Here is a 24358-nt window from a genome sequence, read left to right on the forward strand (position 1 = left end):
CTCCGACCCCCTGCGGCCCGGAAGCGGGTGGGAGCCGGGCTGTTCCCGGCGGTTATTTCGCAGGAGCAGGGAGCACCCCCGTCCCCCGCCTCCCCCAGCCCCACCCCCTCGCCTCCCCTGCACCCCGCGTGGAATAATGCTCCCCTCCTTCTCCCCGCTCCTCCCGGGCTCCTAGCCCGCCCCCTCGCCAGCCCGGGCGGCGGCGGGACCGCAGGGCCCCGTCTCTCGGCCCCTCCCCCGACGCCTGGCCCTTCACCGCCCAGTGGGACGGGGCGGGGGGAGAGCTGGGGGGAGAGGGGGAAGGATGCAGTTACGGAGGGGACTCGGGCAGACGCCGCGGCCACGCCTGGCACCCTGTGCCATGCGGGTGGAGGCAGCGATGGTGGCGGGGCCGGGGTCACCCGGAGGGGACGCGTCGGAGAGGACCGGGCGGAACCAGCGCCCTGCCTAACCTGAGGGGGTAGTCTGGGGGTGTGCGCTGCTGGACTTGATGTGGACCTGAATACGTCCTTAAATTGTTAAAAATAGTCTCGCTGTATAGAGAAGAACACTGGAACCTTTAAGTCCTCATCCCCTCGCCTGAGTCCAGAGTGAAACTCCAAACATACTTATTAAGAAACTGTTGCTTTATTTTGACTCGTTTACATAAATTTTCCACTTTGGGGGGATGGTGGTGGGCTTGTGGAATCCCTAAAATAACTTTTAATGGAGCGAAGCCTTCCATTATGGGAAGCGCCTAGACGCGAGAGGCGTCTGGAGGCCTAGGTTCCCGTCACTGCCCTGCCACCAACTGGCTGAGCGACTGAGGCACATCGCTGCCCCTCCCGGCCAGTGTTAGGAGAGTGGACTCCCAGAGAGCTGTCTGAACCATTAAGAGACTGGGTTTTCCTTCCTTAGAATGTTCTGATACCATGGAGAGGCAGCGTGGAGTGAGAGTGAAAACGAAAGAGGTGAAAGCAGTTTGCTGTTCTCAGGGGAGTACTCTGTGCCTAACTCCTGTGATGTTTATGGCTCAGTCAAGGTCAAGGTCACCTTCAGATCTGTGCAGGTCCATTAATTATATATTATCCTATCACCATGGGGAAACATCCCATCACTTCAGAACCTTCAGACCTTTGTACCGTCCTCCTGTGAAAGGACCTGTCGGGAGGGGCACGAAGGGCCTGACGGGGAGGGACTTTTGATAGAGGGAGAGAAGAATGAAGGTGGACGGGTGATGTCAACTTGATGTGTCACATTTCAGGGAGCCGTAACAGCTTTATGGCCCTGACCCAGGGAGGCCCTGCCCACCGTACCACCGAGGCTCGGAGAGGCTGAGTAATGTGGACACCCAGGTGAGACAGCCATGAGGTTTTACTGCCTGGTCAGTGCTCTGGCGACCTGCCAGGCCCCTTGCCTCCTCCCCTCTGCTCTGCGGGTGTGGGGTTGGGGGGTGCCAGTGGGACAGAGCCCATTATGATTGCGTGTGAAGCAAAGCAATGTCGGGGTCCCCTCCCACAGCCCCCCAGCAAACAAACACGTGCAGTGGCATTTCTGTGACGGGCCACAGATGTGGCAGCGGGAGAGAAGCAAAGGGTTTAATTTAAAATGGTGGAATGGTGGGAAGAATGAAGAGAAGGTGATTAGGGCTCCCCTTTGAAAGAAGGCAGGGGAACAATTACTTTAAAAGGTTTTAATTGGTCTTGTTCTGAGGAGCTCACTCCTCCTATGCTAAAACCCCAGGCCAGCTCAGACCTGCAGTGCTGGATTGCCCAAGTGCCTCCCTGTTTTTCCCCTTTGAACACTAGCTCTTGGAGCAAATGCCTCTGTCGCCCTCCCTCTGGTGCCTTCTCCCGTGTGTGTGTGTGTGTGTGTGTGTGTGTGTGTGTGTGTGTGTGTGTGTGTGTCTAGCTGGCTACTTATCTATCTTTATATAGCAGTTTTCCAGGCTGGCAGGTCGGAGGCCTTGCCAGAGGAGGACCTCTCTAATTGACTCTCCCAGCTCTGCAGCCTGACTCACTTGGGGCGGGTCTACACCACAGTCTAAGTACAGTGAACGAGGAAGGTGGCTTCAAGCAAACTGAAAACCATTTGGAAGAAGAGACAGTAGGCACACAGGTGAGCACATAGCTACTTAAATCATAGCAACAAACCAAAATGGGGGGAAACCCCCACAAAACACCAATCTAGATTTAAACTTGTTTACGGGGCGCCTGGGTGGCTCAGGCGGTTGAGCATCTGCCTTTGGCTCAGGTCCTGATCCTGGGGTCCTGGGATCAAATCCCACATCAGGCTCCTTGCTCAGCGGGGAGCCTGCTTCTCCCTCTCCCTCTGCCCACTGCTCCCCCTGCTTGTGCTCTCTCTCTGATAAATAAATAAATAAAATCTTAAAAAAAAAAAAAGCCAATCTACTCTTTGAGCAAATGGCTGATTCTAGGCCTAGGGCAGGAAATACTCAAGATGAGCCTGGAGCAGCTCATAGTGCCAGAAAGTAAGGAAGGAAGTGCTCCAAGATCAAGAGGGTGGAGATCTGTTAAAGGAACCAACCTGAAATAGCTCCTGATAGCCAAGGCTGGCACAGTGTGAGCGTAAATAAATAAATAATGTCACATTGGATTTTAATCCAAAGTATAAAATAAACATCCATGAAGGAATTCAAACTGCTACAAAGAAATGATGGGCGCATAAATAAATAAATAAATAAATAAATAAATAAATAAATGGGGGAGAAGGGTCAGATCTCTCATATAGAAAATTCCAAACAATTTACGTAGATATTGTCCCCTCAAGGAAGTGGAGCTTAATCCCCACTCCCCTTGAGTGAGGGCTGCACTCAGTGACTTGCTCCAAAGGGTGAGGTACAGAAACAGTGGTAGGAGAGAGTAACCTTGCAGTGGGGATACCTGGCGAACACTACCCCAGCCAGGCGACCAAGGTCAACATCACTAGCGGTAAGGCCTGTTACTAACATGCATCCCTGATCTGATGTGTTGAGAACAGCATTTCCCCTCTCCCCCCCAAACCCTAGTCTAACCATGAGAAAAACATCAGACAAACCCAAGTGAGGGACGTCCTGTAAAATTCGTGAGCGGGACTTCTCAAAACTGTCAAGGTCATCAAAAACAAGGAAAATCTGAGAAGCTATCAAAGCCAGAGGGGCCTAAGGAGACACGAGGAGGAAATATGAGCGGGTATCCTAGGTGGCTCCTGGAAGAGGGAAGGATGTTAGGGAAACGTGGTGGAGTCAGATTGAAGTATAGAGTTAATAGTTCACCGGTGCGGTTTCTGAGTCGAGTTACCGTCCTAACGTTGAGATGTTAACAATAGAGGAAAGTGCGTACGGGGTATAAGGGAACTGTCACTCTCTTTGCAACTTTTCTTTAAATCTGAAACTGTTCTGGGGTACCTGGGTGGTTCAGTCGGTTAAGCGTGTGACTCTTGGTTTCAGCTCAGATCCTGATATGAGGGTCATGAGATCGAGCCCCACGGTCAGCTCTATACCCAGTGTGGAGTCTGCTCGAGATTCTCTCTCCCTGTCCCTCTGCCCCTTCTGCTCGTGCTTGCGCTCTCTCACTCTCTCTCTCAAATAAATAAATCTTAAAAAAAAATAAGAATAAATAAATAAAACTATTGTAAAAGAAAAAGGAAAAAAAAACTGGTCTGGCTAGGGTTTTAATATGCCAGGACTTAGGTGTCTGAAGGAGAAGGGGATGGGCTAACAATGGAGCCCAGAGATCCTGAGAGAGACTGATGGGACTCTGCTGGTGAGTTGATCAGGCAGAGTAAAATAATTTGGTTTTTTCTTTCTTTTTTCTTTTTTTAAGATTGATTGATTGATTGATTGATTGATTGATCGATTTAACAGAGACAGCCAGTGAGAGAGGGAACACAAGCAGGGGGAGTGGGAGAGGGAGAAGCAGGCTTCCTGCTGAGCAGGGAGCCCGATGTGGGGCTCGATCCCAGGACCCTGGGATCATGACCTGAGCCGACGGCAGACACTTAACAACTGAGCCATTATTTGGTTTTTGAATCATTTCATGTCTATATAGGGAGGTTTTAAAGCAGTTTGCTGCATGTTGCCCAAACCAAAAACAATGCCATCTTGAAATTCCTCTACAGGTAAACTTAAATTTTTAGTTGCTTAAAAAGAAAGTACATTAGGGGTGCCTGGCTGGCTCAGTTGGTGGAGCTTGGCACTCTTGATCTTGGGGTTGTGGGTTCGAGCCCCACATCGTGTGTAGAGATTACTTAAAATCCTAAAGAAATAAGTAATGTAGTGATCACATTTATATAAAGTTCAACAGCAGGCAAAAGCAATCTCAGGTGTGAGGAGTGAGAAGAGTGGTTGTCGGTGTTGGGGGTAGCTGGCAGGAAATGAATGAGGGAGCTTCAAGGTGCTGGCGATGTTCTGGGTTTTGACTTGGGAGCCAATGAGATGGATGGATTCGGTTTGTGAAAATTCACCAAGAGGTATGCTTAGGACCCATGCACTTTTCTGTAACTTATACATCAATAAAACGTTTACAAATGATACGATCACCTTATTTCCAAGCATCAGACTTAAGAGCTGGGAAAGACCATCAGGCCTCTCTTTTCCCCCCAGGAGGCAAAATCTAGAGTGGTCTAATAGCTGTGCCCATCCCTGCTAACGGGGGTTTTCCACCGGATGGCTCTGTGGTGCGGTAACCAAGTGACAGGTCTGGGTACAGGCACATCTTCCGGGAGGGAACCTCGAGGAAGGGCAGCAGCAGCACCAACCCAGGTGACCTTACACCAGACTTTTATTCGTCTATGCCTCAGTTTACCCACTGTTAAAGAGGATCTCCAACTACTGTGCTGTGTCTGCAGATCTCACCTGGCATGAGTCGGACTAGTCTTAGTCTTTCAGATTTCTCAGATTCTACCGTGTGCTTAGATCCCTGGAAGTTTCATGCCTGGAACATCAGGGGCGGGGGAAATGTTGGTGACTCCAGCTCTGTTATAGGGTGACTGTTACAGGCCGCGCTGGAGCTGGAAGGACAGAGTCTGCCCGCAGCTGTGTCTCGAACTCTGACCTCAAAGGGCCATCAGAAGACTGACGTGAGGTCCCGCGAAGGGGACGCTGAGCCGCGCAGGGATAAAGCGACTGGCCCAGGGTCACCAGGCTAATGCTCCCTAAAGGTACTTATCTCTGTCACGTCCTCTAATGGTCGGGCTCACTAGGCTGCCACTGTGACCAGGAGTTGTATTGTTTCCTTAAACAAAGGGTTTTTGTTCCCATAATTTCTTTTATTGAAGAAAATCTAGAAAAGTGAAAAGCATGACAACCAGAATTTACTTGTCGTTCCAGCACTCAAAAATGCAGCTATCTGAAAGTTTTCACATTGTGAAGGAACGCCTATTATGGCATTACATTGTTGTATTTTTTTAATATTTAGTTTTTGTGGCTAAGTTAAGCAGGGGAATGGGAATTCTTGGTTTCCCATTGTTGGAAGTTGAATGGGTCTCCAGAGACTTCTCCGGAGGCCTGGAAATCGGTGGAGTAGAGTCATGGGCAGGGGGGAGGAACGGGGGACAGGGCCAACTTGCCCTACACCCAGGACATCCCATGGAGGATTTTAGAGGGGTTTCTCTCTTGCAGAATTATACCATCAAACTCACAAAGCTGTCCTTCGAGAACTGAGTTCAGCTTTAAGGTTGGGTTATCTTTTTTTTTTTTTTTAAGTATTTTTATTTATTTATTTATTTTAAGTAAATTCTACACCTGAAGTGGGGCTTGAGCCCCCAACCCTGAGATCAAGAATCACATGCTCTTCTGACTGAGCCAGCCAGGGACCCCAAAGTACTTGCTCTACCAACTGAACCAGCCAGGGGCCCCTTAACTTTTTTTTTTTTAAGAGCAATATAGGTTCACCTGCAGTTGTAAGAAACACAATGCAGAGATCCTGTAGACCCTTTACTCAGTTTCCCCCAATGAGGACATCCTGTAGTAAGATTGCCTTTTTGGGGCACTGGACTGGCTCAGTTGGTGGAGCATGCAGCTCTTGATCTCGGGGTTGTGAGTTTGAGCCCCACGTTGGTTGTAGAGTTTATTTAAAAATAAGATAAAATATTTATTTATTTATTTATTTATTTTTTAAAGATTTTATTTATTTATTTGACAGAGCAAGACAGCGAGAGAGGGAACACAAGCAAGGGGAGTGGGAGAGGGAGAAGCAGGCTTCCCGCTGAGCAGGGAGCCCGATGCGGGGCTCGATCCCAGGACCCTGGGATCATGACCTGAGCCGAAGGCAGACGCTTAACAGCTGAGCCCCCCAGGCGTCCCTAAAAATAAAATCTTTTAAAGAATGTCTTTTTGTGTGCTCTAATGGACTTCAGAACCTTAGCGGAAGGTCTCTGAGCTAAATCCCCTTTTTTTAGTGGTAAGAAAACTGAGGCCTGAGGCAGGCACGAGACTCCCAGGCTCACTGCTGGGAATGGTGGGCTCTAGACCTTCTCCCTGTGGGCCTCCTCAGCTTTGTGTGCATGGGGTTTCATTTTCTGTTCTCCAAACTGCCCAGCGTTAGGCTAGTTTCACAGGTACAAGTAGACATCCTCTTGGGTGTTCTTCTTCCCCAGTGGTAAAGCAACAAAGATTTATTTTTCGCCTGTAGTCCACTGTCCATGGTGGACTGGCTGGGGCGTAGGGGCAGGGCACGGTGGGGGTGGGTGGGAAGGGGGGCTCTGCTCTGCGAGGTCCCCGCTGAGAGGGTTTCGTCTCCGTGTGTGCATGATGCCAAGCGCGGGAAAATGGGAACACGTTGACCGCAGGCTGACTCTGCACTCTCAAGTCACGTGGCTACACCTGCTTCAAGGGGGCAAGGAAATGTGTTTCAGTCTGTGCCTGTGAATGGAACCGGAAGTATTTGTTGGGCAGCACTGATGAATGCCCCAATGACCCTGAGTCCATCAGGAGAGACAGGCTTTTTGAGTTGGTCACTGCCAGACTTCTTTCTTTGTGTAATGAGGGTGCTTGTTTCTGATTTCACTTTTTTTTTGTTTTGGTGTTGTGCTGCCTTCTTTGGCCTTCTCCCAGAGGGGTGGGCAGCAGTCAGTGGGTCCTATAAGCCTTATCTCTCCAGGGAGGGAAGGGCTGGGGAGGCATGCCTGCATCCCCAAGCCAGTGAGTTCTGGAAGCTTCTCTTGAAAATGCTAATACAATCTGAGGCTGTGTTAATAAAAGGGAGTTGACATTCTGGTATATTATGTTACTGTTTGGACTACTTTATTCAGTCATTCGTTCAACACTCAGCCTAGGACATTCCAGACCCAAACTCCTGTGATCTGGGTACCATTCCAACTTTCAGCAGAAGTGCTGACCAACAGAGGATCCCCAGAGCAGGGTGACCATGATGGGGAGGGATCTGGGACAATCGCCTGACAGAACAGGGCATGTTCAGTTCACAGGCGAGGAGGGGAGGATGCGGTAAGCATGTGCAGGAGCTGGCCCGCGGAAGCCCATCATCTTGGCCGCGTGGCTGCTGAAAGCAGGAGATGGATGGATGGGTGGAAGTTACAGGCAGGCAAACTTCAGCTCCCTGTGGGGTCAGCCTTTTAACTAGAAAGTCCGCCAAGGGAAGAACAGTTTTCCTTGAAAGCAGGGAATTCTCAGTCCCTGAAAGTCCTCAGACAGGCCGGATGATCTGTCTTATTGATCATTTCTAAAGTTCTTCCCGATTCTGAGTGCATAATTCCCAAGGGAAAGACTTTCCAGCTTTCCAGCACCTCTTATGTCAGGGTCTGAAGTTTCGTCTTTGCCTACGAATGAAGTCATCTCTCTCTTAGCATCAGAGTTGGGGTTTTTAAAATACAGTTCCATTTAAATAATAATAACAAGATAGATGAGAGTTCCCCTACAGCTAACACTCACAGATCATGGAGTCGGTGTCAGGTACTTGTTTAAGTGCTTGACATATATTAATCAAATTATTCATCTCCTTCATTCTCAGGACAATCCTAAGAGGAAGGTGCCAGTCTTGTCAACCCAGTTTACAGATGTGACTGCGAGGGGCATCGCTAGCAAGGGGCAGAGCCAAGATTGGAATCCAGGTAGTGTGACTTCGGAGTTGGTGTTTCTAACCCCTGCCTCTCATGACACCCCTGTTTGATAGCTGAGGAACTGGGACGCACTGGGATTTAGGGATGTGTCTGTGGTCGGGGGCTGGTTGAGTGGTAGCACGTAGATCTGGCTGGAACCCAGTCCCCCAGCTACCCCAATATGCTCAGTCTGGACGGCTTCCACTACCGATGACCACACATCCAGTCAGGGGCCTGGACAATTGAGACGAAAGCACATGTTCCAGATCTCCCAGCAAGTTGGGGACAAAGTTACAATGATCCCTATATGCTTTGCTTTTCTTTTCTTTTCTTTTCTTTTCTTTTGAGATTTTATTTTTTTTAAGTAATCTCTACACTCAGTGTGGGGTTCCAGCTCATGACCACGAGATCAAGAGTCACATGCTCTTCCGACTGAGCCAGCCAGGCGCCCCTCCATAGGCTTTTCTAACATGGCGACATGCTTGGCTCTCCTCATGTCCCAGGATTTTGAATTCTTCCCCTGCTTCCTCTCATGGCCATGAAACTGGCTGAGTCCTAAATTCTGACACAGCCGAGTTCTGCACCTACTTTCCCCAGGACTGGCCCTCTCACCTCACCTGTAAGAGTGAGTTTATGGTACGTCAGGCCAGCAGAGATTTGCGTATTTTACGTAGGCTACCTTTGCCAATCTTTTAAGGCTTCTGAGTTTAGAAAAACTTCTCACTCTGAAATTTTAGAAGAATTCCCTCTTATGTTCTTCTCATATAGTTATGGCTTTAGTTTTTCTATTTAAATCTTTGCTCCATCTGAAATTTCCTTTGTTGTATGGAATGAAGTAGATAACCAGTGCTCTTTCCCCCATGTCTTCATTGAGTTGTCCCAATGCTATTTATTGCATATCCATTTTCTCTCCACTGGTTTGAGGTACCATCTCCATACAAAACTAAATTTCGTATATACTTGGAATCCTACGGAGTATGTTCTCTGACCACTGTGAAACTAAGAGGCAAAGAGATAGCTAGAAAATCCTCCACATGTTTGGAAACCAAGCAATATACTTCTAAAGTAACCTGTGGTGGGAAGCAGTGGGGGGGCGCACCTAGCTGGCCCCGTCGAAGGAGTATGTGACTCTTGATCTTAAAGTCCCAGCCCCATGGTGGGTGCAGATAGTAATTTTAAAAATAAATTAAATAAATAAATAAATAAATAAATAAATAAATAAACAAACCTGAAAAAATGTTTTAAATAAATAAAATAACCTGTGGCCAAATGGAAAGTAGAAATATTTTTAACAAAATGACAATGAAAACTGTCAAAACTTGCAGCTGAAGTCATACTGAAAGAACTGCACAATTTTATGCATATATTACAAAAGAAGAGTATGAAAGTGTTGGATCATTCAATTGCACACCTGACATTAATATTAAACTGAATATTAACTAACTGGAATTTAAATAAAAACTTAAAATTAAAAACAAAAACAAAAAAAATATTACAAAAGAAGAAAGGTGAAAGGGGCGCCTGGGTGCTCAGTCGGTTAAGTGTCTGCCTTTGCTCAGGTCATGATCCCGGAGTCCTGGGTTTGAGTCCCACGTCCGGCTCTCTGCTCAGCGGGAGCCTGCTTCTCCCTCTCCCTCTGCCTGCTGTTCCCTCTGCTTGTTCATGCTCTCTCTCTCTGTCAAATAAATAAAATCTTTGGAAAAAAAAAAGAAGAAGAAGAAAGGCAAAAAATCAGTGATCCAAAGTGCCTTTTTCTATTAGTAAGGGGGAAAAAAGCATATTAAGCACAAAGAAAAAAGGAAGAAAATGCTAAAAAAAAGGGTGAAAATTAACAAAATAGAAAATAGACATGTAGCATAGAAAATTATCAAAGCCATAAGTGGGTTCTTTGAAAAAATTATATATTTTTTTCAAAAGTTTAATTGAGAAATAATTGACCAAAACCACATATATTTAAACCAATTTCTGACCTCTCAATTATGTTGCATGGATCTCTCTATTTATGGCAGTGTCAGTAAAACATTATTTTAATTATAAAGCTTTATAGTGTTTTTAAACATTTTTTATTTAAATTCAAGTTTTTTTAACGTGTAGTGTATTATTAGTTTCAGGGGTAGGATTTAGTGATTCATCAGTTGCATATAACAGCCAGTGCTTATTACATCAAGTGCCCTCCTAAACGCCCATCCCCCAATTTCCTCTTTCCCCCCACCCACCTCCCTTCCAGCAACCCTCCATTGGTTCCTATAGTTAAGAGTCTCTTATGGTTTGTCTCCCTCTCTGTTTTTATCTTATTTTATTTTTCCTTCCCTTCCCCTATGTTCATCTTCTTGTTTCTTAAATTCCACATATGAGTGAAATCATATGGTATTTGTCTTTCTCTGTCTTAATTCACTTAGCATAATACCCTCTAGCTCCATCCACATGGATACAAATGGCAGCCATTACACTACCAGGTATTTATCCAAAGAATACAAAAATAATGATTTGAGGGGGCACATGCACCCCAATGTTTATAGCAGCAATGTCCACAATAGCCAAAATATCAAGGGGCGCCTGGGTGGCACAGCGGTTAAGCGTCTGCCTTCGGCTCAGGGCGTGATCCCAGGGTCCTGGGATTGAGCCCCACATCAGGCTCCTCCGCTGGGAGCCTGCTTCTTCCTCTCCCACTCCCGTTGCTTGTGTTCCCTCTCTCGCTGGCTGTCTCTCTCTCTCTGTCAAATAAATAAATAAAATCTTAAAAAAAAAAAATAGCCAGGGCGCCTGGGTGGCACAGCGGTTAATCGTCTGCCTTTGGCTCAGGGCGTGATCCTGGCGTTACGGGATCGAGTCCCACATCAGGCTCTTGCGCTGTGAGCCTGCTTCTTCCTCTCCCACTCCCCCTGCTTGTGTTCCCTCTCTCACTGGCTGTCTCTCTCTGTCGAATAAATAAATAAAATCTTAAAAAAAAAAAAATAGCCAAAATATGGAAAGAGCCCAGATGTCCATCAACAGATAAATGGATAAAGAAGATGTGGTGTATATATACACAATGGAATATTACTCAGCTTTATAAAGTTTTTTAACATTTGGTTGGACTCGTCCCTGTCCCTCACTCCGCTTTTTCAATTTCTTTTTTTAAAGATTTATTTATTCATTTGAGAGAGAGAGTATGTGTGTATGTGCGTGAGCAGGGGAGGGGCAGAGGGAGAGAAACTCAAGCAGACTCCCTGCTAAGTGCGGAGCCTGACAGGATCTCGCACCCCTGAGATCATGACCTGAGCCAAAACCAAGAGTCAGACACTTAACCAACTGAGCCACCCAGGCACCCCTGCTTTTTCAATTTTTAGCTGGCGTTTGCCTCTCATTTAAACTCTAAGCTTAGTCTGTCAGCGTGGTCAGTTCCCCTGCACATCCCTTGCCTAAATCCTCCTGGCATTTCCATTGGGATCAAGTTAAATTATACATTAATTTGAGAAGGATTCACAACTTTGTACCACTGAGCCTTCCTACCCAAGAAGAGGGGATGTCTTTTCATTTAGTCAAGTCCTCGGTAGTGTTTGAAAATTTTCTTCGTATAGATCATGCATATTTTTGGAATGGTTTCCCTAAGTATTTTATCTTTTTGGTTGCCATTGAAAATGGAAGCTTTTCTTCAAATATATTTTATAGTTTCAGTTGGTCAACTTCCAATACCTCTATTTAACATGTAACGAAGACTGTTTTGGACATTTTAGCTAAACCCATATGAATCATACTTGTCAACCACATCCTCTTCAAGCATGAAATACACAGCCGACCTTATGTTTCTTTCCTACTTCTGACAACTAATCTTTAGGCGATTGCTGATATAAATATCCCCAAAGTTTCAGCAACACTACTGCAGATGCCCCAAAGCAGCACAAAATATGTGGAGTCACAGTTACCTAATCACAAATATTTGTCACAAATATCCGCACGGTGCCCTGGGCGCTTCGTAGACAGACAGTGTACGTCCCGGTCTGATTCCTCAGCAGGAGAGCTTACTGGAATCATACCCTTTGCCTGTGCCAACCACTGCCTCAGCAAACCCAGACCCAGCAGGGATCCAGAGACACTCCTGTGGGCTCTAAAGTCTTTTTCATATTAATTTATCATTTTCCCCATGCGAAAGTAATTCATACAGACTCATCACAGAGCATTAGGAAACATAAAAAGCAGCACATAAAAATGCATCTATAATCCCTACCACCCAGAGATAACCACTGGTTTGTTTTCTTATGATCTTTTTTCCTTGCAAAATATACCAGTACGCATATTCCAAAATTAAGATCGCCCCAGGTAGGTGGTTTTGAATCTTCTTTCTACGAATATTTGGCCGTGTAGTGAGATATTCTTCTGAAGCAAGCTTGTTAATGGCTGCATGGTGTTTCCCAACAGATGTTCTTTTTCTTTTTTTTTTTTAAGATTTTATTTATTTATTTATTTGACAGAGAGAGACATCCAGCAAGAGAGGGAACACAAGCAGGGGGAGTGGGAGAGGAGGAAACAGGCTCTCAGCAGCGGAGCCCGATATGGGACTAGATATGGGACTCGATATGGGACTCGATATGGGACTCGATCCCCGGGACTCAGGATCACACCCTGAGCCGCAGGCGGACGCTTAACGACTGAGCCACCCAGGCGCCCCTCCCAACAGATGCTCTCTAATCTGTTTACTGATTCTACTATTATTTTGCTCTTAGGTTGTTTCTAGTTTTTCAAAAATAAGACTGAAGTCAACAGTCTTATACAAACATCTTTGCCATCTTTTCTGATTATGTCCTTGGGATACATTGCTAGATGGATTACTGGGTCATAAATTAGGAAAACTTTTTAAAATTGTGGTAAAATAGGGGGCCCAGGTGGCTCGGTCGGTTAAGCAACTGTCTTCAGCTCCGGTCATGATCCTGGGGTCCTGGGATCGAGTCCCCTGCTCAACAGGGAGCCTGCTTCTCCCTCTTCCTGCCCCCTGCTCATTCTCTATCTCTCTCTTTCTCTGTGTCAAATAAATAAATAAAAATTTTTAAATAAAATAACAAAAAAAATTGTGGTGAAATATATATAACATAAAATTTACCATCTTGACCATTTTTCAGCGTGTGGTTCAGTGGCATTAAAGTACATTCACACTGTTTTACAACCATTGCCACACTCCACCTCCAGAACTTTTCTCATTTTGCAAAACTGAAACTCTGTACCCATTAAACACTAACTCCCCATATGCTTCTCTCTCCAGCCCCTGGTACTTCTGTTTGGCTTTCTGTTTCTATGAATTTGACTCCTCTAAGTACCTCCGATTAAGTGAAGTCGCAGAATTATTTGTAGGCTTGTGACTGGCTTATTTCACATAGCATAACGTGTTCAAGATTCATCCATGTTGTAGCACGTGTCAGAAAGTTCCTCCCATTTTATGGCTGGATAATATCCCATTGTGTGTATAGACCACATTTTGTTTATTGTTAGGAACATTTTTAAAAAGATTTTATTTATTTATTTGAGGGGGGAGGGAGCATAGGGGGAGGGAGAGGGAGAGAAGCTCAAGCAGACTCCCCGGTGGGACAATTCTATCACCCCCCCCCCCCAGATCACAAGCAGAGCCAAAACCTAGAGTCGGATGCCCAACGGACTGAGCCACCCAGATGCCCCTATTGATATGAACCTTTTTAAGGCTTTTTTAAAAAAAGATTTTATTTACTTATTTATGTGAGAGAGAGAGAGAGAAAGAGAGAGAGCGCGCAAGCACGTGCATGAACAGGGGGAGGGGCAGACTCCCCGATGAGCAGGGAGCCTGACTTGGGGCTGGATCCCAAGACGCTGAGATCATGACCTGAGTTGACTCAGATGCTTAACCAACGGAGCCACCCAGGCGTCCCCTTTAAGGCTCTTGATTCAAATTATTTCCTGCTGTCCAGAAAGATCATACCAATTTACATGTCTGCCAGGATTGTATGAAAATAAAATTCTGACGTTTGCACACCTATTATATTAATATGTATTATATTATATCAATTCATGGTCTAATTTATTCATATTGTACCTGCCTAGTTTTCTGCATTTGCAGATATGCAGCTTCCAGTTCTTGCAAAGGGACCCCAAAGGACTCCCCTTCCTCCAAATGTCTGTGGGTGGGGGGAGGTGTATTACACATATCCACACATATAACTGAAGATAAACATGTTTAGTATTTTTCAAAGAATAAAGCAGCTCTTCCATAGTTTGGATCAGAGCTGCAGAATCTAAACTCTTGCTCAAACTAGAATTTGTCAGATTTTGACCTCCCTGGGTTTCCTTTCTTTTAAACCTGAGTCAATTTTTGTGTCTACCAAGAAAGGCACCAATGATTTTACGTGGGGAAAACATCTGGAATTCGTATAGTGTATTAAACTTCTCAAAAGGCATCACTTACATGATATCACCGAGTTTCTACAAGATCCCTAGGAAGCAGACAGGGTGATATTATCAATCACGCTTGTGCAGATACAGATAACAAGAAGAGACACTACCTGCTGGGTGTCCTATAGCCGGTTTGGGACCTAAGGACACCAGCTCCGATCTCCTGACCCCTGTGTACTGCTTCTGTCCCCTCACTGACTCCCAACTCAGTTTTGCTCTTGTCAAAGTGTGCTGTTCCTTTACTTGGCTTGTCAGCGTTCCTGGGTTGTCCAGGAATGTACTTTCTTGGAGAGGAAAGGAAATAGATATTTTAGCTACATACCGTGCTTGCCAGGCACCTAATAGGGACACTCAATAAATATTAATTAAAGAATGCAGCCACATTGGCTCATGTGCTGGCCAGATCCTTTCAAGTGTCAAGAATATTCCATGAGAGATTGAGTGTTGGGCTGGAAGGCTGTGCGGAGGCAGAGGGGACGGTGGAATTCTGGAGCAACGGAGCGTATTCTCTGGGAAGGTGAAAATACCCCCGGCGGTCCCTATCCATTACCTGGAGAGAAGGAGGAGGAGAACACACATTTGTTGAGTGTCTTCTGGAGGCCTGAATTTTTCCAGTTGGGCTGGGATTTAACCTGCCCTTCTACCCCTGCATTTCTCAAGCCAGTGGAGGACATTGGGAGACAGCTGGCTGGGGTTAAGGGTGAGTGTGATTCGTGGCAGGGTGGTGGGAGGTGGGTGGGGGGTGGAATGGGTGTGTCCCCCCTCCTCTGGCATCCTGAGGGATTTAGTACTCACAGAGTAGGGGCCTGTTGTCTCTCTGGCTTGACAGAGAACCAGCAGAAGACTGATGTGCCAGGAGGAGGCCTTCCCCTTCAGCCTAAGGAGGGCCAGGAGCAGAGATGGGGATCTCTAACCCCACCCACTGCCTGAGACCACCCTCTCTTTCCATCAGGATCTGTTAGATGCAAAAGCACATGCAAGGGACATGGGACTCCTTTGGAAACATAATTGCACAAACACGGGGCCAGAACCCTGCCAACAGTTTAGGGCTCTGGGGCTTTTACAAGTGAGCCTATATCTGTTTTCCTAGGCCTCTTTTGGCAGTTTTCCTTTTGTTGTTTTTTTTTAAAGGTAAGATTTGAGTGTGTGTGCAATTTTTTTTTAAAAGATTTTATTTATTTATTTGACAGAAAGAGAGACAGCAGCGAGAGAGGGAACACAAGCAGGGGAGTGGGAGAGGAAGAAGCAGGCTCACGCCCTGAGCCGAAGGCAGATGCTTAACGACTGAGCCCCCCAGGCGCCCCGTGTTTGTGCAATTTTAAACAAACGATCCATTTCACGTTATTTTGGTGTCAGTTTCTTCACCATCTTCATCATGAGATTGTACTTAATATGCTCTTGTTAGTTCAAGGAGAAAAAGAGGAAGGGACCTGAGCTGTATATTTGCATATATAGCCGTGAAATAATAACACGTTTACTATACAAATGCATCCAGCAGTGATTCCACAAATGGAGGGCTTACTGGTCTACCAGCCTGTAGAAGCAGAAACTATTCAATGTTAGGCTTGGAAATACCTGATTGGAGTTTCTCGATTCTGTAGCTCCATCTCTACAGTGTTCTTGGACATAAGTTAACTCATTGGATCTCAAGACCATTTCATTTATGGGGAAATTGAGGTCTTAGGTGACACAGCCAACGGTGACGGACTTGGTCCTTGAGCACAGCACTTCTGGCTCCAATGCTGGGGTGCTTTGTGCTTCCTCTGATACAATAATTGTCTCCAGTCTATGCTCTCACAGGGCTTGAGGTATGGTCACACATAGCCCCTGACCTCACAGAGTTTACAGTTGGGGATTGGAGGACAGTCATTAACCAAGGAATTAGAATTAAATCTAGAAGTTCAGGTGTTGTAAGTGCTACAAAATGGAGATGCCTGGGGCTCTGAAGGTGCATAGTGATGGGCGGGGTGACCTGATCTCTAAGACTGGGAGCCCGGAAGAGCCTTAGGAGAGGAGGGAAAAACATTTCAGGCTGAGAGACAACTTGTGCAGAGGCCCTGCGGTGGAAGGAAGACACTGAAGTGACAGAGAGGGGAAGGAGGGGTACCATGTCACCCAAGGCTTGTAGGCCAAGGAAGAGACTTTGTCTTTGTTCCAAGAGTTGTAGGAAGACTGTTGAGTGATCTTAGGGAAGAGTGGAGTGAAGAAAGCGCTGTGTGCACCACTCACCAGAGAGCATTGGTGGCCTGCGTTGGTGCAGGTGGCAGTGCAAGGACCTGGGGAAAAGCAGAAGGTGGAGCGGTCATTTTGAAGGTAAAATTGACCAGGCGTTGAAGGCTGGTTTGGATATGAAATGAGGGAGAAAGACGGATTCCCACCACTGGAGGGAAGCAGGTCGGCTTTCTGAGGGCAGAGCTCTGGAGGAGAAACAGGTTCTGGGAAAAGGACCCCTTGTTTGGGACAGAACCTTGAGCTCATCTTTGAGACATCCAAGGGGAGATGTCACATAAGCAGGTGGCTCTGTGGGGCTGCCGTCCAAAGCACAGGTGAGCCTTGGCATCTGACTGTTTCTGCATCTTTGGCTGCTAGCTCCCACCTCACGCTACTGCCGCTTTCTGATCTTCCCTTACCGACAGCCAGACTGAAGCAATGCTAAGTCTCACCGTATGTATTTCCCTACCTGGAAAGCCTGGGTTTGGTGGGGGACCGGGACTGAGCTCTGCAGGGCGCCCTCCCTCCCCGCTGGGCATCTCCTTCCCCTGGGAAGGTGGCCCTCTTCTTACTTCCTCCTCCTTGCCCGTCATAATTCCCAACGAAGTTATTTCTAGGAAATAGGAAAATATTTCTGACTCATAGTCATGCTAGAAAAGAACGAGAAATGCTTTTTATTGTGTTCTCCCTCTCTCATTCTAGGAAAACGACTTCCCAGCCTTATTGGGTTGGTTGTTTTTAAACTCTGATGCTTGGCCTTCCTTCTTTGACACTGTCCCAACTGGTCCTAGAGAAACCTACACGAAGTCCCAGACACGAGAAAAAGGGCCTCCTTCTTCATTACCCTATCCCTAGGACACTGATCGCCAACTCCAGTAGAAGTTCATTTCATTTCATTTCCTACCGGGAAGGTTAGGCAAAACGAGCTTACAGGGCGGCCCCGCCCTCAGAATCCATGGTAATCAGGATAATTAGCATCTCTATACGGCTTCCTTTACATAGTGCTTGTGTTGGCGCGGTGTCCGCGCCCCGCCAGCAACCCCGGGGTGAGGGCTTTGTGCTGGGAGCCTCACACTAAGTCTGGCACACACAAGATGATGTTAATTCCCTGTTTGTTGTATTAGGAAAGCAGACAGACTGCGGAAACAGGCTTTCCCAGGGCCTCGAAGCTAGTCATGGCAGGAAAATATACTTGATCCTAAAACTGGGCTGAGGGTCCTTGCTGCTCCTTGAGGTCCTCGCCAGTAGAAATGCCTTCACCATCACTCATGGGGCTGGGCTCCTTTGGTGGGTCCCAGAACGTGCCAGGACCAGCATGTGTGGTCACCATGACTCTTCTGGTCTACTGCAGACATCATGCCCCCCTTCTGCACACGGCCGGGGCTGATTCACCATTACCAGATGTCTCGTTCCTTCGATCCCACCCAGCACTTACGAGGCAGAAATGAGCACCAAATTCATCGCCTAATGACTTCTGGAATGGGAAAGATAAAAATGGGGTGGGGGGGGGGGAGGGAATCAGAAAACAGCAAAGGTTAATTTGGTAATCCAATTCGACCAGGAGCTGGGAATCTGTGTTTTGTTTTTGGTTTTTTTTGGTGGGAGGGGGAATTTGTTTCTAGTGTGGCTTTATAGCCAGGGCACAGGAGTGCAAGAGCACGTGGCTGTGGGGGGTCCCAAACAGATCCTGTTCAGCCGCTCCCTGCTGTCAAAAATCCAAAGGCAGAGGAATGAGGGGTGATGAAATAAGAATTTACTTCCGTGGGGCCAATCCCGGGAAGATGGCATACGAATATCAAAGACTATCTCCAAAGGGCTGAAAATACTTTCAGGTTTATGCAAGGACCGGGTGGGGCAAAGGTGGGTGGGTACCAGCGGTAAAACAGTAAAGGTCAAATTGATCAAGGTCTTGGAGTCAATCTTGGGCGGGGTCTGCTGGCTCCCGGCGGTCCTTATAGCTTGTGGGGGTAGTTTTGGTCCCATCAGGGGACGCTTTGCCCTCAGGGTCTTCTGCCTGAGAAGAGAAGAGACAAGCTGGAAAGAAGCAGCCAGCTAGAAAATTTGAGGTCAAAATGGAGGCCCAAATGAAGACCACCCCCGCCCCCAAGCCTGAAGCCTGGACAGCGGGGAATAACTCCAGAGCTCATCAGGGTGTGTCCGAGTTAGGCTCAACTTTTATTTTCCTGCTTTGCTGCCTTTATTTTAAAGATTTTTATGTATTTATTTGAGAGAGCGAGCGCGCGACCGAGCACGAGTGGAGGGGCAGAGGCAGAGGGAGAAGGAGAAGCGGACTCCCCACTGAGCAAGGAGCTCCGCGTGGGACTCGATCCCAGGACCTGAGCTGAAGGCAGATGCTGAACTGACTGAGCCACCCAGGCACCCCTGCTTTGCTGTCTTTAAAATCCTATTTTTTAGTACCTGTGCGAATCATCCAAATCATGTATCTGTCTATACTGCAGCGGGGACTAACGATTTTTTGTCTTCGGCATTTGAGAGCGTTATCTAAGAACGCCCATTACCGAGCTGTCAGAGGCCTACTTCAGTGCCGAAGTTCCCTTCCCCCTGTGTTGAAACTGGCATCGTTTCCTGACACGAACCAGTCCCACACGAGTGAGGCCCAACCGTTGATCTGAGAAGGGGAGATCGTGGAAGTTTCTCCAGTTATTTGAGGAGACGCTTTGCTGTAACTGCAGACGTTCTGGTGTGGGGCCTGCCATGTCTTCCTAGAAAGGAAAAAAGCTGTATTCGGAGGGCGATGATCCCCACACCACCCATGGCAGGGGCCTCGCCTCCATCACGGACCTCCTGAGGCTCAGGGCTGGTTTTAGACAAAGTCGTACACTTGCAGTGACAAGCATGGCGTGGGTTTTGAAGAGCTGGCTCAAACTGGACAGAAAACTACAATTTCTTTCTTTCTTTCGTGTTGTCCTTTCGAATGTGACCGTTCGCACCTTGAGTACTTCTGCCTGGTTTGTCACCGGAGCCCATCGAGTCTGAAGTATTTCTTTCTTTGAGAAACTTTTCGACACCCCTCCCTCCCAGACAGAATAAATGGCTTAGTTCTCCATTGCCCGAGCAAGCACCTGCATTCTTGCGGGGTGGGGGGGGGAGCTTCGGTCACATTTGGTGAGCGCTGACTCTTTTCCCATTTCTAGCCCCCTTCTAGATCACGCACTTCGTGAGGCTCTTTGGTTCTACCCTCAGATCCCTCCATGGTCTCCCCTGGTGCCTGGCACCACGACTTGAGTCGATGCTGGCTGAATGGATGGAGAGGCATGTGAACACACTGCTGTTCCAAAAAGCAAAGCTCTCGTGTTCTCAGAGGGGGCCGACTCCCTTCTGTGCTTCTGGTCGTCGCGACTTCAGTATTTATGAGGCCGTCCGTCCCGGGTTAGGACTTGCACCTGACTGATATCTAGAATGACTTTTGATTAGGACTGGCGTGTTTCCTCACTGACTCTTGCCAGGGTCATGACGAGGCAGCCTCCACCCATGCCGTCTGGGATGACACATTGGCCTCTGTTGTCGTCGGCCTTCCTGTAGTAACTGCCCCACCGAGAGAGAAGCTGTCTACAGCCTCACTTCCACGTGGGACCTTGCCAACTAGTCCTTTTTTCTACAAGGACATCAGAACAGCAAATTTTAGGAAATGAGAAAAGCAGGCAGGGATTTCTTAAAAAAAAAAAATCATGAAACCTGTATTTTTTTTTGAGTAAGTAACCCATTCACACGGTGCAAGACTCCTCAAAGTACACAAAGTTCTATGCCCTGGTTTCCCGCCTTGCTCAGTTCGTGGGCCATCCAGTGCCCCTCCCTGGAGGAAACCAGATCTGTGTGTGACTGCGTATCGGGATGGCCCTGTGGTCCTTGATCTTTACTTTTTGTGGATGTTTCTCTCGTTCCTCCGTAACAATGTTCTTCTCATGCTGGCACGTGTTACACGGATCAGCTGACAGCGTGCCTGCGCTACAAGAATATTTGATGAGTCGGGGCGAACAGCCTCTCTATTTGATTGTGAATTAGATGCATTTTCATTCACTTAGGTTCTCGTTCTCCCGAGATAAGCCAAGAAGCGCTGATTGTCACATCGGCCGCACTCATGCAGTCTTCTGTGCATGAACCATTGCTTCCATCTGTCCCGCTGCCAGCTCAGGAAGGCTTAGAGCTCACTCACACATTTTTCAGGGGACGGTTGTGCAAGAAATGTCGATATTTTTCCAACACTTTTTTGGCCTCTTCAATGGTTTCTTCTTTTGGCTTCTGCGGGAAGAAAATCCTCACCCCTGCCCTCAGCCCTACCAGCACACACCCACCAAAGAGCTTTGGGGCCTCTCTGCCCCTCTCTTCCCGGAACCGCTGGAAATGAGAAAAGGCCCTAAAGGAGGAAGCCTGGCTTCTCTTTGGCTCCTTCTTTCCCCTCCCCTGATAGTTGTGGAAGGTTCACCTGCTTCTCCTCCGTGTCCTCCGCCCTGGGCTGCTGTCCTTCCTCGTGCACTCTGGGGCCCTGACTGCTCTGAGCCCCGGGGCCTTGGAGCAGCTTCCCTCCGGCTTCCTCCCACCTCTAGATGCTTAGTGGGAGGTCAGTCAAGTGGCAGCCCCCCGCAGACCGCTGGGTGCCAGTGGCCAGTGATTAAGTAGCCGGGTCTTTAGCTGACTCCATCCTTGTTTGTCAGAACTCTGCTGTGAGTTATTTTGGTCTCTGTGACTTGTGGCTGCACCATGATTAGGGTTTGATTACTATCACCAAAGTGACTAAAAGATGAAAATAGAAGCCACAACAGGAAATAAACAACTGCAAATGAGATATTTTATTCCATGTTCCCTGCCAGCAAGTGATTAGAATCAAACTCATTCACAATAGTTTGGTGAACTCCTAAACTTTTTTTTTTTAAAGGATCAGAATAGTTTGAAACGGGGTACTTGTCAGTCTCATTTGCACCCGTGGAAAGGAAAGGAACTCCCTTTCTAGGCACACCAGCCGGCCAGGAGTTCCTCCATGGCCCGGCTTCTTTCTTGGAAAGGAAAGGAACAAGAATGCAGCGGGGTGGGGCTGGCTCTCAGGAAGGCTTGGGATGTTAACTGATTCGGGGGATGCCGGATGGAGAGCCAGAGAGCAGCGCCTGTCCTTGCAGCTACTTGCCCGGCATCCCACCCATCTACCTAGGGTAGTAAAACGGAGGAAAGCCGTGTACAGAGGGTAAGATAGAGGTGACGCCTGAATTAAAACACCCACAATTACACTATATGGGAACATAGCTCTGCAAGTATATGCATGTTCTACTCAGACAAGCCGTGACGTCAGATTCAGCACTTGAAACACCCACTGAGCCTACCTGCTCTGTGCGCGCGCGCGCGTGTGCATGCTCTGGCCTCTCATCACAGAGTATTAGCACCACTGGCCGGATTCCTAAAAGAGTCTTCAGATTCTCCATTTAGCCAAGATGCTTAATTAGAATTATGACATTTGATTTCTGTTTATTTATGTCTTCTTGTCACTTTGCAGCCTTGCCTCGCCTCTCTTGAAAAGCAAAGATCTTCTAGCGAGGCCCAGAGCAGAGAGAGGCCATGGGACCCCGAGAGGGCAGGAAACTTGCCCAGAAAGCTTTTTAATCCCTGCCAAGTGTACGTCGAACGAGAGGATCCCCACTGGTGCAAGTTATTTCCCCAGAGGGCAGAGCCCCAGCCTGGAATCAGGGTTTCTGACTTCCAGTCTGGGATTCTTAATAAGTCTTTCTGAGGTGAGTATATTATACATTTCCCCAAAATCTTATTTTTATCTCTTTTGTCTTTCCCACCTGGGATGATGGGATCACCCAGAGCCAAACCTCCCCTTTGACCATTTCCTCCTGGGCTTTCTTGGCTGCTGTCTTTGCAAGGTGCTTCTTTACAAAGTTTCACACACACACACACACACACACACACACACACACTCAATGCTATTTTCAATAGGAAACATTTTTAATTTACAATAAAATTATGACCTTATACAATTGCAGCTATGTGGCCTTACAAAGTAAATGTTTAGAATGCTAGCTTCTGCCCTGTCCTACACACATTTCTGCACTGCTTGGCACCCCATGTCCGTCTTACTGTCAGTAGGCTACAGGGCTCCTTTGCCTGGAGATGATGGTGTCATCAATGTTGCTGATTTTCTCTCCCATTTTTACCTCCAAAGGTGCTTTTGTTAGATCTGGGGGGAGTGATCCAAATGCCCATTGTGTCTGTTGATTCCTAAATGCTTATTAAGCATCTACTGTGAGTCATAGCCCTCTGAAGTTGCTGGAGGGGAGGGGGCTGTAAAGCTAAGATTCATCTGTCCCTTTTCCTTCTAAGCACAGATAGTTTAAATGGAATAATGAAAATAGTACCTTTCACCTTTTATAAAGATTCGTGGTTCATCTCATCCCCATGATTTTCATTATTGTCCTGATAGCACAGTTGTAAATGACTTAAAAAATTTTTATTTCACTGAATAATTTTGAGGTTAGATCACCATGCCAACTAATGGCCTCATCAACAGTGGTGTGTGTGTGTATTTATATATGTATGTATATATATATTTATATCTACATAAATCGTTTCGAGTACCATCAGCTTTCACGAAACAAACGCATCATTTTGGTCCTGTGCCCTACCGAGGCCTTACCCATTTCCTTGCAGTAACCTGCCAGCTGTGTCCGTGCTTCTCCCGAACCTGGGGTCAGGGGATAAACTCTATGACCCTAAGCACCTTGAAAGCTACGTGGCCGAGAGGACACAGAAACAGGCCGTGCATGCATATGCATGCCCTAGGCAGGTCTGCTCGGAAAGGTAACCTTCCCGCGCCGGGAGGCGGGGTGCCGGAGGTCTTCCGGGCTCCGGAGGAAACCTGCCGGCGGCGGGCCGGAGAGCACCCCCCCCGCCCCCGCCCCTTCTCCCGCCAGGATGCTGCCCCTCGCAGCTCGTCAGCCGGCCAAATGCATTCCAGAGCTGTGCACAAGACACACTTCTCCAGGCAGTCCTAGAAACCCGAGCCCGGAGCGGGAGAGGGCGGGAGGGAGCGCGCGGCCGCCGCTGAGGTCACATTCGCGCCGCCTCCCCGCCCTCGGCGGCCCGGCTGTTCCCTCCAGCGCACACTTCCCAGGGCCTCGGTCCAGTCCGGTGTAAATGTCTTTTAAACGGAGACAGCGCTCTCCTCCCCCTTCCCTCCCGCGCGGCCAGGGGATCCGCCGCCAGGGCCTTTAAAACAAAACGAATGAATGAAGCGCTAGGGCGAGCGCGCGGGACAGCCACTGCGAAGCTCCGCGGGCTGGGTCTAAATCGGGCCATCGACCGGTTCGTTCCGCTCCAAAACCCGCCGGCGAAGCCCGCTCGGTGCTTTCGGGTCTTCCCATTTCTCCTCTGAGTCCTGCCAGGTCTCAGTCGATTCTGGGAGCTCCTCAGCTCCCCACCTTTACTCGCCCCCCCTAGTGGTCCCCCCCTTTACAGACCGGGGAGGGGGTGGCGGTGGCGGGGGGGCGGGGGGAGAAATAGCTTTTAGAAACCCGATCTGTTGTTTGCGAAACACAATCGCTTTTTTTTTTTTTTAAAGCGACAGGGTGTCTAGACGGCCACGTGACGAGGCCGGAGCCGGGCGCGCCACTGCGCAGTGGAACCAGCAGAGCAGAGGGCCCGAGGGGGGGGAGCGGGGGGCGGGGAGGAGGCGGCGGCGGCGGCGGCGGCTGGGGGCGGGGAGCGAAGG

The 24358-nt window shown here is 47.9% G+C and overlaps 1 long non-coding RNA gene across 1 annotated transcript; it reads left to right on the forward strand.

Moving 5' to 3' along the window:
• LOC123787373 (uncharacterized) lies at positions 1 to 24283 on the forward strand. Its single transcript, XR_006778187.2, has 6 exons — positions 1 to 950; positions 1244 to 1334; positions 1917 to 2097; positions 4964 to 5139; positions 7947 to 8046; positions 22142 to 24283. It is a non-coding gene; the product is annotated as an uncharacterized LOC123787373 (long non-coding RNA).
• Positions 24284 to 24358: the final 75 nt, after the last annotated feature.

This window comes from Ursus americanus, chromosome 19, assembly GCF_024610735.1.
Source record: "Ursus americanus isolate L20-20 chromosome 19, mUrsAme1.1.p, whole genome shotgun sequence".
Classification (NCBI taxonomy): domain Eukaryota; kingdom Metazoa; phylum Chordata; class Mammalia; order Carnivora; family Ursidae; genus Ursus; species Ursus americanus.